This window comes from Melanaphis sacchari, unplaced genomic scaffold (genome assembly GCF_002803265.2).
Source record: "Melanaphis sacchari strain LSU unplaced genomic scaffold, SCAv2.0 Contig10_pilon_pilon, whole genome shotgun sequence".
NCBI lineage: Eukaryota > Metazoa > Arthropoda > Insecta > Hemiptera > Aphididae > Melanaphis > Melanaphis sacchari.
The window spans coordinates 4590305-4606960 of record NW_020270420.1 but is presented as its reverse complement, the minus strand read 5'-3'; positions in this window follow the sequence as shown (position 1 = coordinate 4606960).

The following is a 16656-nucleotide window of genomic DNA, read 5'->3' as shown; positions in this document are numbered from 1 at the left end:
TGTGATGTTTCACGTGTCAAATAAAATGTTTAAATACAAAACAAAAAGTATATTTTTATTTAAGCCATTGTCGTGACTGTTTTATAATAAAATAAAATCGTAATGTTTAAATAAAATCGATTACTCAATAAGAACAAATGAACGATATAAAATATATTATCGTATATTCATACATCGTACTATTATTTAACATTAAAAATAAAAATAATATACAATTATTGTCGGTCATCGAATTAGGTTTTTCCAAAAACAAATTAACTGATGAAAACTTAGCGACTATATAAAATATGCAAACACCTAACAAAAATAGTTTGAAGAAAAAAAAATTGTAATGATATTATTTTTGAATAACTAACGTGCAATACTTTTTTTTTCTTGATGAAAGTTTGGAAATATATTAATTATAGTATAATTTATAAATATTTTTATATATTTTATGTTTATAGGTTTTTTTTTTTGTTTTTTATAAGTTTAATAGCGCCTTTATACCAACAGCGCCTTGTGAAAAATACCCCACCCTCTAGATTTGATACTATAACCATCGGAGAATTTGAAAATGGAATGGATATTTTTAAATTAAGTTTTTATCCATAAACTATATTTTATTTTAAGATTTGCATGTACAAATTATTTAATTTATTTGTTTAATATGCTTTTCTATCTATTCCTAGAATTGTCTCTTTTTATTATGTAAATACTATTGGTCTTTAATGATTTTTTTGTATTTAAGTATGTGTACGAATAATTTATAGTCACATTTATTATTCTCCAAACATGACATTTTGATCATTAAGCTAAATGTTTTTCATTTCATACTTAGCGTCATGTCATAGAACCATAATTTGTAAAACATTTATACATTTCATTAAATATAATGATAATTTTTATATTTATAGATATGTTGTTTCATCTACGTTTTTCTTAGATACATTTCATAATTTGTACACTCTTTTATTTTATTTTATGAAAATAATCTCGTTTTATTCTTTATTTTTCATATTTTACACAGTTGGTTACAACAATATTTATCTTTATTTATCTACGAACATTAACCATTTGTTATCATATGTAGGTATTATACAATTTTTTTTTTTTTTGAACATTATTTTTAATTTAAAATAAGACACATAAAATTGTCAACTATATCTTGACGGTTCTTTACTTTATTACCGTATTTACTCTTTTTGTACTATTAAAGTATTAAGATTATATACCTAGTTGAGTTATTATATGATTACGGCTTAACCATAAAATACACTGCACTAATCCCATATTCATACTGTATGATTGTGATGTGCATTATACAAACAGATGTAGGTTTAAACTATATTTTCTAAAAACACAAAGATTAATAAGATAAAACAATAGTAAACCTACAATATTCTACAAAAAAAATAATCTAAACAATTTGTTAAAATATAACTAACTACAGTAACCGTATTATTATAATGTAAGATTATATAAATGTATTGCGTTTTAAACTTGTATTCAGACTAGGCCTCGGCTGAACTAATTTAAAACGAAGCTAAATTATTGTTATGATTATTTTAAGAAATACCTATTTGAAATAAATAAATTATGCTTAACGACAACAAATTATTATTGTGCAGATGGTTGTATCCCATCTCGCCACTGTTTCATTTTACTGCACAATTATCAAATTATTTTTATGTTAAACATGGTTGTGAATTTATGATTTATAAAGTGATATATACACAGTTAAATATATATTATTTGAAAAGATTTTAGTACTATCTGAAGTTATCAATTGAAAAATCCCTGATAATTATGTCAATAAAATAGAATGAATAGTGTGTCGTGACGGCGATAACTGCAAAGTCGGCAACAGTACGGCCGGTATTGTATAATTATTATCAGTGTCTGCGTATTTACAATTAATATTTTAAAATATAAATAAATTAATATTGATTATATTTCTACACAGCGAAAAGGGCAACGCTTTATTTTTAATTAATATTATTTTAGAATTTATAAGACAATAAAAATTTAAAAAATATTGGAAATACATTTAAAATTGCAGATCTTGCGTGTAATTTCATATTTATTCATAGTATATTCCGATAAGTTTTGTCATCATAATCACAACCTTATTCAGTAAAAATTGAGGAAAAACATTTTAAGAAAACTTCATTTTAAAGCAGAAGAAAACCCTTTTGAACCAGTTTAGAAGGCATAATTATAAAAATAATAACCAACTACCTTTTATAATATTATATACTACAGATTATAGACAAAATAATAGTTATAGTTATTTTTTAATACACTACGACCACACTTATAGTTTAATAAAATGGTATGTATAAATAGTATATACATATAGTAAATATAAATTTACTTATTTAATTGTAAAAATTTGCAAAGATGTTCAAACTGCCTATTTAAAAAAAAAGAAAGATTTTGTAACTCAAAATCAATGAGAAAAAGCTGTAGCAACTTATCATTCAGTTAAATCAAGCATTTTCATCAAAATAAATGCAAAGAAGTATTTCTACAACCTGAAAATAGAAGAGACCTATAAATACCAGATTTGTGGCGTCAAACATTAGACAGAAGAAACTTAATTGTATTAGATGATAAAATTTAAATTTTTGAAACACCAGAAATGTTTTCATAAATGTATGACACTAAAATTCTTTATGGTTAATGTATACTTATAACTTCTTAACAAAACTAAAATTACATCTAATTGCATTATCGACATTTTAATAGCCATGGCTGATAGCTCAGGAAAATGTTTAATGCCAACAATTTTTCAATTAGACATCAAATAACAATGTTAAATACAGTAAAAAATAAATATCCATATGTAACAATTTCGAAGATGTTTTTTCCATTGTATTCGGATAAATTATAGGAAAGTTGCTGATTTTGGTTTTCGTAATGATTATGTTTTATCTAAAGGTCATTCACTAAATAAAACTTTGGTTTGTAGATTTTCAGCTTTGCTCCTTATTCCTAAATAGAGCAGTTAGATAATTTATAAAAAATAAATTGAAGTAAAAAACCTGAGAATTATCAATAAATGGAAGAATTTTAAAATTATTTTTTGAAACGAGGTTAGACGATTTAATGCTAAAATTTATTCGATGTATTTGGAACCGTTGGAATAAATATACAGACAAGCAGATAACCAATGATTTAGGTTGACATTATACATTTAGCAAAGCAGCAGATCGAAATAATTTGAGTATACTTGAATATATATATATATATATATATATATGTTACGAAAAGAACAAGCACGCCAAATTGATGACAATAAAGATGACATAAAAAACTTCTCCTACGTGGAAAATAATAAATTAAAAGAATTTACAATAAATACATAAAGCTCAAACAAAGAATTTGCTGTTTTAAGGAAAAAGTGACAAACGATCCATCACAGATGAAATATACTGATTAGGTATTTAGACAATATTAGTTATTTAATTAAACACAACAAATACTTTTTAACTAATTACATTAACTTGTTTATATTATTTTACATGATTATTATCATTATTATTGTTACGCATAATTATCGAAATTTTGTGTATGACTTTATTAGAGGTACCTAATGACTAATAATAACGTATGAAATATCCAATATTATATAGATACGACATACACAATACATATTATATAATATATAATCGATTAGCATTTAATTTGTAACTTATAAGCTATATTGAGTTACTCGAAAAATAAATTCGGCGAAATAGAACTGTGTTAAGTATTTTTAATTTGACAAAATAGTATAGTGGTACCGGTGCTGACTGTGTAGATGAACTTCATAAGCGGGGTCACCCAAAATCTATCGACATTTATATAGGGTAGCTATAATTTTTAAAATGAAAACCACAGTTCTTGATAATTGTACACTTCGATATTATACATGTACCTATATATAAATTAATTAAACCAGTCGTAGACGTGCGAATTCGGAGAAGGTTTAGCAGCTGTTAAAACACTTAAAACTACTGCCACTGTACGATGTAACAATAACGGTAAATGTCATAAAAAAAGGACGCTACACCCGCATGCAGTATCTCCGTCTTGCAAACGTTTGTATATTTTAAAACGCTCATAACTCACTTTAAAATATAAAATATAAAAAAAACCTAAAGTTCACTAATCTATATTCTTAATTTTGAATTTGGTGATAGGTTAATTCACTGTAATATAAATCTTGGCAAGGTCAAATGGATTATTCAAAACGAACAATTTGCTATGATATACGTTCGTAAGACGGAAACCCCGCACGCGGGTGTAGTGTACCTTGAGCACGTGATATCATGTGTAATAAATAATTCTGTAAACTATCATAATTAGATATAATTTCATATTATATTTGTGCGCAGATGTGCAGTTAGTGTGACTAACTGTTTCTCGGGATTCAATTGAACTTAATCGTTCAACAAGAATTTCCCGTTCATTACAATAGAAAATTCACGACTTAACCAACATAATAATTGTCTACCTCTTCATTGTGTTCTGACCATCCCGATTATTTCCACTAATTTTTACAGTAATAATAATAATAATAACCAAACAACTGCGAAAAAACATCTATTAATAGCTCAGTGAAGTCGGGTACCCTCGACAAATATGGTAATCGGTCGAAATATAAAAAGACAAAAGACATTAGTAATTATAATCAAGTTATATTAAATAAAATATAAGTTAAAATATTAAGTAATTCGATGACATAAATAATTAGTAAACATAGTTACACTTTTTTCTAAGAATTTAGAAAAACGTTTTTTTATAAACAGAAAATTTTATTTTATTTTTATAAAATAATTTGATGGTATACATTAATAAAATTTCTAACGAAATTAGCAATATAATTTAAAAAATGTAGAATATTCCTACTGCTATCATTGTATTTCTCACAGATATATTTTAATTTATCATTTATTTTGTTTTTTTATCAGTGGTTAACCAATGTGTACTCAATTCACATTGTGCGACTTTAGTTTCGTTAATTACATTTTCGTGTGGCATATTTTATTTTATTTTTTTTTACTACGAGTATTATTTCTTTCAATGAAAAGTAAAATCTCAACTCAAGAGTGGAATTAGAGAGAGATTTTAAATTTTGAGAATATAATAATACTAATAGCATACAAATACACAAATACACGAACAAAATCAACTCATAAAATTTGTGTAAAACTTTTAATTTTTTAAACTTTTTTTTCTACGCTTGCAATTATATAATTTTATACTTTAGCAATTTTACTAGAAAATATGGAGTAAAATATACTTGTATTATTTAGGTTTATGGACGTTTCATAATGTTTATGCTTATAATAATGGATGTTTTGTCAATAGATATTTGTATCATTGGATATTTTGACCTAAATTCCGATTATATATATTAGATTTTTTGGTAAAGGAGAAGAGCGATTTATTATTTAAATAAAAATCGAAATCATGGTGTCACTGCTACAAGTTCTTGTATATAACATTATGTGAATATACGTATACCTACGTAATTATGAAAATCATCATGTGGATTGTTATTAATTAATTAATCTTTATTTGTTTCACTGTCGCGTATACTTCATCGTGACGGTCATCGTTCTTTCCTACAAGTATTACGTTTAGTGTTATACTACGTTGTGCATGATCAGTTGGAATAGCAGTGGCGGCGGTGCTACCAAAAGTTTATACGACGTGGGGCGGCAATTTCGTAACGGGAGCGTGCGCCCGCATGTATAATCGTCTCGAATCAAGTCGGTTGGTTGGGCCACCCAGTGTAGCTTTTCCCATCGGATCAGCATTCGGCCGGCAAGGATAGCAGCAGCGGCATGGATGTTTTTCAAGCACAAGAGCAAATAGTATGATATTTGGCGAGGAGGTGGTTGAGCGACTGGAACAAAAAACAAAAAAAAAGTCCGAGAGTCCTGTGGGTGGCGGAGAGGGTGGAATGAGCATAGAAAAACGAGAGGAGAGTTTGTTTTTAAGCAGAAACGCCAATAAAACATCATTTGTGGGGCGAGACGAGTGCACATATTATAATATATATATATATATATATATATAGTATACGACTATATCACTGCTGACGTACAGCGGTGTAGGATAAAAAGCTGTTCAGCTCAGTAATCCTCGTACGCAGGAATCACGAAAAAAAAAAAAGGAAGAGAAAAGCGCAAACACTCTCTCTCACTCTCAATACGTACGTCCTTTCCTCGCTCGTCACTAGCGTATACGCATTTAGGCGGCTTCGTGTCACTCTGTCTATCTCGTCGACCGGCCAACGTGCTTATATCACACTCGCACACACACACACATATACATATTTATAATATATGTATATGTATGTATCTAAAATATTATATAGTGTGTACAACTACCCCCAATGAGCACAATGCACAGAGTGGTGCTCGACACTTGTACACTGTGATCGACGACCGGGACCTTTGTGCAGTTTTTTCTCTCTCTCTTTTTTTTTTTTTTTTTAATGCGTCCAGCAAACAATCGTTTGTATTTTAATCGTTATTTGTTCGCAGCTGTTTTCGGGTACGGCGACGATGACGACGACGACAATATAATAATAATAACGTACACTATATTTTATATTGTTGCGTATAATATTATGTGTACGGCCCACTTGTCACCACGCGAGGTCGAAACTGCACGCTACCGACGAGCTTCAGTACAATGATATGATATTATTATTATTATCGTTGTTATGTTATATAGTAATATCATAGAATGGTGTTTTCACCAACAACGTTCGGTAACGTCGTTTTTCGTGAGACTGTTTTTGGTTTACACAGATTCCTATTGCAAGTGTCATAATATTATACTTCATGTACGAACGATCGCCGCATCTGTCACGACGCCCCATCTAATTATTCTACGTTCGGTTTATTTGTATAAGTACTTTTGTAATATCGTATGCAAATGTATTGTTAGGCGTCTAGTCATTCTCCAAAAATTTTATGATAGTTACTATACAACCACTGTGCAACAATAATAACAATATCTCAATATCTCAACAATAATCCTCAGAGATCACATCTAAAACCTGGAGATCGGGTCACCACTATTATTATTATTATTATTATTTGATTTTAAACCGACAATTCCGAAATAGCTTAAATAAAAAAAAAAAAAATAAACGAATAGTTTTTTTTAGACTGATCTTATAATATGCTGATATTGAAGTTTATTAATTTATAACAACAAGTAATTGTAAATTAGGTTTATGATAAGAAAATTATCAATTATAATTTTGTGTTCATAAATGTTTGAAAATTGGAATCAAGTATAGAAATTTCGTAAAAATAATACTGCGTGAGCGTTAAAGCAATATAACTGCAACCAATTTTTATACTAAGGTCCGTTTAGATTTTTAGTTGTTTAGGTTACACTAAGTATGGAAAAACGCATAGGTTATAATATGGTACGAATAAACACAATGTATTATCCTTTTTCACATTAAGCAGTTAAAAACTAAAAATTATTTAATTAATCTTACTTTTTAAGTACCTATTTATAAGATTTAAAACTATGTTATTGTAATTTTACATTCACGAATACAAAATACTAAAATAAAAACCCGATATACTTTTACGCTAAATCCTATAATTCCTCTGTTGACTCTGTTTCTAGTTTATTTAAAAAAAACAAAAAATAAAAATATTTCATCATCATATAAAAGTATTTATATAGCATAATATAAATGAAGTAACTTAAATAATTCTAGTTCTAAATAGCTCTTAAAGAGCAGTAAATGATGCTTAAAAATATTTGAGTATTTTTTTTTTCATGTAATTATATTATCATTTAAATATTTATTGTAGAGTATTATGTGTAAAAATAATATTTCATTCAAGCTTAAATACTAATTTTAAATAAACCTCGAAAGTTTTTTTTTTTTTTTTTTTTTTTTTAATTTTAGTAGGTACTTAACTATTTATGTAAATAATGATTTTTTTGTTTAATAAAGAGAAAAAAAGATGAATTGTTTCTAAATGAATTGTGTTTATTTATAAATTATTTACGAACCTCCATTATTATACTCGTTAGTAAATGTTCACCTCAATTACTTTGGAATTTAAATTATTATTAATTAATGAGTATATTTGTATAGAAAAAATATTTAGTTTTTATGAATATTATTTTTGATTATTATTAGTTCAGTATAGTAGTTTTTTTTATGTGAAATAAATGTCTTTATTATATGTCAAATTAAATGTATATTAAATTTAAAAAAATTTGAATAACAGAACTTTAAAGTTAACTTGTTTTTAATTTACATTTTCTAATTGTGTTACTGTTTAATGATGTTTAGGTTTCTCAAAAAACACACAATGTAATGGAATAAAATTTCGTTATTATAAAAGAAAAAAAAGTTTATGAACAACATTGGTATTCTTTCTTATATAAACACAATTGAATGTGTATTTCTTCTTCAATAAATAACAAATTAGTTACAAAAACATTAAAAAAAAAAAAAAAAACTGTAATAGAGTTCAAAATAATTTTAAAGTAATATTTGACTCTTTTGTATTATTAAAATGATTAAATAAAATGTAATAAATTAAACAAAATTGTTATGGAATATTTAAATATAATTTAAAAGTTGGTCACGATTCTGGTTGTTATTATTTCGAATATCATGTTATACATACAACGCTAACTGTTACCTTTGTAATTTTATCCTATATAATATTATACTATACGCTATGTGATTTATGAATGAGAATCTTTAAATTGAATAAATATACAAATAATAATTATCCATTTAAAATTAAAATTAAAAAATCGTCTATATATTATTAAATTTTAAAAATATTTTCTATTTTATAAGTAGGTAAATTATAATTACTGCTAACGCAGTGGCATCCAAATCAACCAGCTAAACCATAACATATTAATTCACATCACAATTATTGTCGTGTGTTATTGTTTATCTTTTATGTGTTCTAGTCGACTTTTGCGCCTTGAAGTTTTTCACTAAAAATGTTTATTATCAACGCTGCTGTACCCGTCCATATTTATAAATGTCTAACTGAGTACGTAGAAACGGTCAAACGGTGGGCGTACAAAAAAATTTCCATATGGAAACACTCTGAAGATTTCTTTCAGACTATATCAAAGGATTACGCCGTCGCGGAATGATATTTCCTTGACAAAATATGATTTACGACCTTCTAGGCTTTAATGGTTGTACACTTTTTTTTTATTTTTTTTTTTTTTCATACACTGATTATTCACACAAATAATATTGTTCGCCATTACATCGTAAACGGTGGCATTTTAGTGTTTTCTTTTTTTAACACAAAGTCGCAAAACGATTTAATGTGCCGTTTGACTATAAAAAAATTACATTGTAACTATCGGATGCCAGTTAAAATAATAAAATACGCATGTTTCCGTTGCGGCAAAAAATGCGTACTCGTGATATTATATGTAGCGTATTAAAATGTGCAGCGAATGACGTGTGAACATCCAAAGCAATACATAATAACGTGAGCTATTTTAGACCATTCTATACCACATACTGCTCCGGTTACAATCGCCTGCAGCAAAGTCAATAGTTTTTTAACGTTTTAATTGCCTAATCGAATCGTCAGTAATCTTTCAACACGCGTGCGATTAAATATTTTCACGCGACACAAAATTTCCATTAAAAAAAATAAAAAAAAAAAATACTAAGCCAAACAATTTTTGTTTATTATCATTATAGTCATTTTTTTTCTTGTTGCAGCTTAAATTTTCTTTGGCAACTAATATAAAATTTTTAAATAGATCAAAAAAAAAAAGAAGATAAAAATAATAATCAAACATAAAGAATAAAAAATAGCTCATCGCAGACAGAGAACAATCACCAATTAGTCCTTAGTTATTGTCAAAATAGTCCACATACTGACACATGTAATACACATTCCATTTTCTTGAAATATGTGTCAAAACGGTTTTCATTCTGTTGTATACAGCTGTAAAAATAATGTTTTAATAGATTATTCATGTTATCTTTAAATTGTTTATGAAACGCCTAAAATAAATACATTTTCTTAATATTTTTAAAAAATTCAAGAATATTATATTTATATGTATATATACAAAGGGAATTATTTTTGTATTAGAAGTAATTTTGATATTTACATATTATCATAATTTAAAATTTATATGTAGGTCATCGGTATATACAGCTCGCTAAAATGTAATGTATAGCATAATATAAAAATAATAGATACAATTAAATATATTTTGTTGATAAATTACAATATAAAAATATTTAAATATTATTAATTGGCAAAATATTAAAGTTCTTACGTAAAAGAAAAAAAATATACAAATTTGAGGTAGATAGATATATTAAATATACCTATAGTTTATACATGGACACTGTTGACTGTAGCTTGTAGACATGAAAGTTCTATCAAGTTTTCTTTTTCTACAATTGATAAGGATATTTTCAGGTTTGGAAAAGCATTCTTATAATGATAATTGTAATCCTTTTACGTGTTTAATTATGTTTTAGAATTTAAATATACGCTTAAACTGGACAAAGTCCATTACACACCTTCACCGCAAGCTATCATATCAAATTATTATTATTTTACATAAAGTATTCTATAACCTATATTCTATATTTTATTTCTATAAAACATGTTGATGGTTAAATTTTTATTTGTGTAAAATACGTTTTCATTTTTATATATTTCTGAAATTAATATATTTTTTTAAATAAAACAAATTTAAAATCTTTCCTAAACTGTAGAGACATATATTTTATTACTTAGCTATATTTTGTAACGATATTTTTTATTGTTCTTTTTTTTTAGAATAATATAAAATACTGTCAACCTGTTGACTAATAAATTTAACTCTTTTTCCTGACAAACTTTAACGCCATTTTCAAATTACTTGTACTTGTTTTCAAGCTATTTTCATCAATTTTTAATTTTAAATTTTAATGTTTAGATTCAAAATCCTAATAAAATGTATTTAGTTAATCTATTAGGTTTCCATCGTGTATACAAACCCTCCTAAAAAATTCATTGTACGATTTTTTCACTCAGCATTTAATACTTATGTATATTTGATATTTTTAGATGGCAATAAAATCAACTTATAAGGAACCTTTTTCTCTTTAAGGAAAAACAGAAATGTTTACACTTAACTAGTTTTCATAAAATAAATTATTTTTCTTTTGCTATAAACCAATTGTTGGTTAACCGTAAAAACTTTAAATTTCCATTAAATATATAAATATAGACATATTCTACACATAGTATAATTTTCAAAGTATTTCGACTCCATTTGAGGTATTTATAAAAATTGAAATTTTAGATTTTTTTTAAAATTTTGTTAAGTAACATAACTACCTCATACTGTAGCTAAAAAATATAAAAAGTAAACGAATAATTAATTCATTATTTATAGACATTTGTAAAAATACAAATTTAATCAAATTTAAGTATTTCAAGTTTTAACCATAAATAGCGATGTTAATCATTTCATTTAAAATCAAAAATATTTTTCGTGAGAACTTCAAACATAAACGTTTATTATATAATAATGAATTTTTCTTAACGCAATGACATTTTTGTTTTATTTTAAAATATTATCTATTTATTAACTATAAACCTATTTATTTATTTTTATCAATTAGATAACTTATATTCATAATCTTAGTAATAAATTGTAGGTATCTACTATCATAATTGTATTGTATTATTATTTTTTTTTTTTTTACCGTGGATCTAATTTTTCATTTATGCAGTCCTAATAAATAATTTAAATGTATTACATTTTATAACATAAAATAAAAATAATAATAAAATAAAATATTAAAGTATTAATAAATGTACATTAATGTGATCCGTGCAATATCATAAAGCAATAAAATAGTAATAAATTATTAAATAGTTATATAATTGTTATTATTACTTTTTTCAATGAACAAAAATTAAAAATAAACATTTCAGTGAAAAAAACAGAAACAACATTTTAAAATAAATAGATAATGAATTTCATTAAGTGGACATTCTGTATTATAAATCTAGTGTGTATTTCATTTATTAACCGATGTGACATATCATAATATTAAATAAATTCAATACTGAAATTTTACAACAGCTTTATGACTACTAAATGCTTTAATTATTTTAAGAATGAATAAAGTTATAAATATTGTCATCAAACTTTTGGAGAAAATCAACGATATCGGAAGTAGGCATAATATAATATACTCATTAAATTATATAATGTATATGCTGAATGTTTAATTAAATATAATAACAACAGCATTTGTAGACAAATAAAATGTTTGTAAAATTTGCAAATTAAATTTTATTTGTGATATTTTGAAGAATAGTTAATGTAAACACATCATCTTCATCAAAGAAATTTTAAATTCAAGATTTACCTTTACTTTTTACATACAATTAATCTTTTAATTAGTTTTAACTATAATTTAAATTATTGTAAAAATGTTCTTATAAATGATTGAATTAAAATTGCGCCTTTATTAACAATATATTATGTGCTTATATTAGATAAAAATATTATATTGGTGTGTTTCAAAATTATTTTCATTCAATATATCGCTAAAATAACGCTATATTACAGTAATTACCTAACACGATATTAAACTATATTCGATAATTATACACTATATACTTCAGTAAATGATAATGTTTTGAAGGGTTATCCACCGTCGTGATTAGAAAAGTTTTTGAAAAGTATAAATTATTAAAAATTCTATGCAGCCTTAGACAAATTATTACTAGTTAATATTTTACTAAGTTTAACATCATTAATTAATAATACTATGACGAATAATGATATGACGTATAATTATCGATATAAAAAATTAAAAAATATATATTTAGTAAAATTTTTTTTCCTAAACATAAACTACAAAAACAAACTACCTTGCGGTTTTTCTTTTTAAAGATATTTTTATTGAGATTATGTGGTCAATTTGAAAATATTGGATCGTATGTAAATGACAATATTATTTTAACGTTATATAGTATAATTTTAATACTTCAAAACGAGTTTGTCTTCAAGTAATAAATTGAGTTTATTGAGAATTCCTTTATTTACATAGATAATATTATACAGTAACGAGTCGATGTGCAAAACTAAAAATTATTATATATATTATATATTATATTATTATATAATACGATCAGAAGACAACATTTCATCATATATTTGATTTCAATCATGTAAAAAATATTATTAATCCAACCAAAAAGTCCGTTTATAATAGACAATGTATACGAAACAATAGAACTGCAAAGTAGTTTAACGTACCACCACCAACAAAACGTTTGTCAAACCAATGTTAATAGAGCTAAACAGTTCAAGAGAAAGTTTTCTTTTCACCATCAATAAAAGATGCTTAATAGAAAAAATACATGTTATTTTTATTAATTATATTCTGTTAAATTTGTTATAAGTTAAAATTTTACTTAGTAAATATATATATATATAAATAGTGCATTAAGGTCATGCAAAAATACTTAGTATTAGAGCAAAAACAAAAACTTAAGTAATAAATTTTTGTTTCAACCAACACGCTAAATTCCGAAAGTACAGATAATTCGGGTAATAACTTAACAGACTGCAATCAAATGATATGAAGAAATTTAATAAGCATATTATAGGTACTGATCGAAAATTTTGTGGGTAATTAGTTAAGTATTGTAAATTTGTAAGTATTTAGGCTTATTCCAATATTCTCAAGTGACAGTAAAACTATCTTTTTCACTTTATGTGTGATTTATATTTTGCGAAAATACCCAAATTAAGTATATAGCATATACGTAGGTCAGTTAATCATATTTATGAATAACGTGTATAATTTTATAAGTACAATTATGACAGATACTATAAAAAACCAATAAATAATGTAATCATATGATAACAATAAAAATAATACATTATATATTTATTATTATAAATCAACAATTAATAACACTCCAAAAGGTAAGTAAAACATTAAAAAACAAACATTTTTGTTAAGTAAAAATTATAAGAGAATAAAGGAATATATTTTATCAAATTAAAAATATAGAATATCATTAAAAGGAAGATTTTAAGCTTAAAATTGATAGAGGGTTATAAATAAGTTCTTTAAAACCAACTTTTCGTAATAATTTCGGGCAGTCGATATCACCATTCAAAACTTTGTAAATAAAAATTAGAACATAACCCACACGATTTTTAATAAAATATATATTTTAAAAAATAATTTCCTGATGGGTCATAAAGTTAAGTAGACTTGATTTAGAAGAAGGTCAGCCTTCGGTCGACGATGACTGCAGATAAATTTGGGGGCCCAGAAAGTGTACTGATCATCGGCTATGACTGAATCGGAAGATACGTAAATGAGGTACCAAACATTGATATTAAATATAAAGTGAATACGATATTATTATTTCCATTGAATATTCGCTTATATATACGAACATTTTAAAACCAATGAGTACCGACCATCTTTTTGCGCTACTTGCAGACTTAAAAGCATCTGCTTAGATAAAATGATTAAGCTATTATTTCGGTTGGACCTACCACGCCGTTTCGTGCGTACGTCACGGCGGCAACTTGTCTGAAAAGCTGTTGGCATGGATCGCGCTCGGAGTTGGCCAGTTCATCGGTCATGTACAACTGTAGTGCACATATATTATTACTCCTTAACTATATTATTATAACTGTATTCTACAATAGTAAAATACGGCTGCACGTACAGACAGCATGTGTGCTGATGCTGACAAATTGCCGGGTACTATATACATTAAAACAGTCTCTCGAGGGGACCGTTTCGGTCTGGGCCCTTCGAAGTATTTCGTACGGCAGCCGCCGTCGCGATTCGTATATTATTACATATTTTATTATTGTACACGATACACACACGAACGCTTGACAACGATTTCACATACACCACTGTAATAATACACGATGTACTATGATCAGAAATGGATACCATGTTTTGGACGATATAAGAGGATTTATTTAGCAGTGGTTAGAGTAATATTAAGTTATGATAATAAACTACACAACAATAATATTATTTATTATCTGCAGACCAAGCATGCGCAAAGTTGTATTCATGTTTCTATGATTATATTATTATTAACGTTACATTCAGTCATTATCATTAGCTCGTAAACATGTCATTATCATAAGCTTTATTGCAGTAATATATATAATGATAGGCGAACCTATCACGAACCATATTTACTTACTGTATCGTTGCGTGCTTCGTTTACCCAATGCATAAATTCGATGATGATGGCTAATAAAAAATGATTTTTTAGGAGTTTGAGTTTTTTTTTTTTTATTACATACCAAATATATAAATTCTTGATTTTAAAGAATTTAATAAAAACACAAAAAAAAGTGTAATTTAAAAAAGAAAAATATAAATAATCCGAAACTTATAAACATTAAATGATCATTATATTTATCTTCAAGTAGGTAATATGTCACACTTAACATTTTCGTGTGGAGGTAAGTTTACGATTTATACAGAACGAGTTGAACACTTGGAAAACTTTCATAATAAAAGAGTTGTTATTTGGTATTTTTCCGTTGTTAGATTTCCTAGTGTGTTCTTTTGTTCACAACAATTTTCAGACTTAAATAATGTATAAGTTTTTCCAAAAATAACGTACAACTAATTCATATACATTAATTTACTGTGGAGAATTTAAACTGTGACGTCATATTGTGCAGTGTTGATGGGAGTATAGCACCTCGACCGATTATTAACAACTTAGACTCACTACACTATCAAATTTTTTTTTATTAAACGTTTTAGTTTTTTAAGGAACACTAGCAAAAAAATATTTAATATTACATGGTATATATAAAAAAAATATTAAAGATTAAAAAATATATATATCTACGTAAGATTTATGTGTGCACCATTATAGTTAATAAATGTAAAACTAAATTTTAACACAATATGTTATAAATTATTCACATGGGGAGCACAGTTCAAATTTATTAATCAGCCGTTTAAAACCGTCTGTGTCAGATACTCACGACATATTATTGCATTAAACACTATGGCTAAGCGCTAATGGTTAATGCACGTTTTAACTTTTAAGTTTAACAATATAAATATATATATATATATATTATTTTAAAATAATTTAAGTACACGATAATCGATAATATTTCTTTTAAAATAAACGTGACGATATAATTAAAAATAAAAATTTCGTATCGCGATTGCAGAATAATAGTGTTTTGTTTTAATAATGATAGATTTATGTAATATATTATTTTAATTTTTTTTATTAACCCTAGTTCTGATTTCAGCAATAAGCTTGTTTGTTGTAATAATAAAAAATGACAATTTTAAATCAAAAGAGTGAAGAGCTCTCTCAATAGAGGTAGTGATAATCGAAGATTTAGCACACAATTCATATTTTAATTAACGAATTAGTAGTTATTAATATTCTAAAATATATTGTAATGACATTGCATAATTTTCAGATTACAAATTTACTGCAGAGACGTAAAGAAGTAAAAACAATGATGGATTAATTACAATTTTACTACCCAGTAATCAGATACGTTTGATAACAGTGCCCAAAATAATATACATTTAGTTTAAATTAAATGAAAATTTATTCAATGATTTGTGAAATAGAATAGACGAAGCGC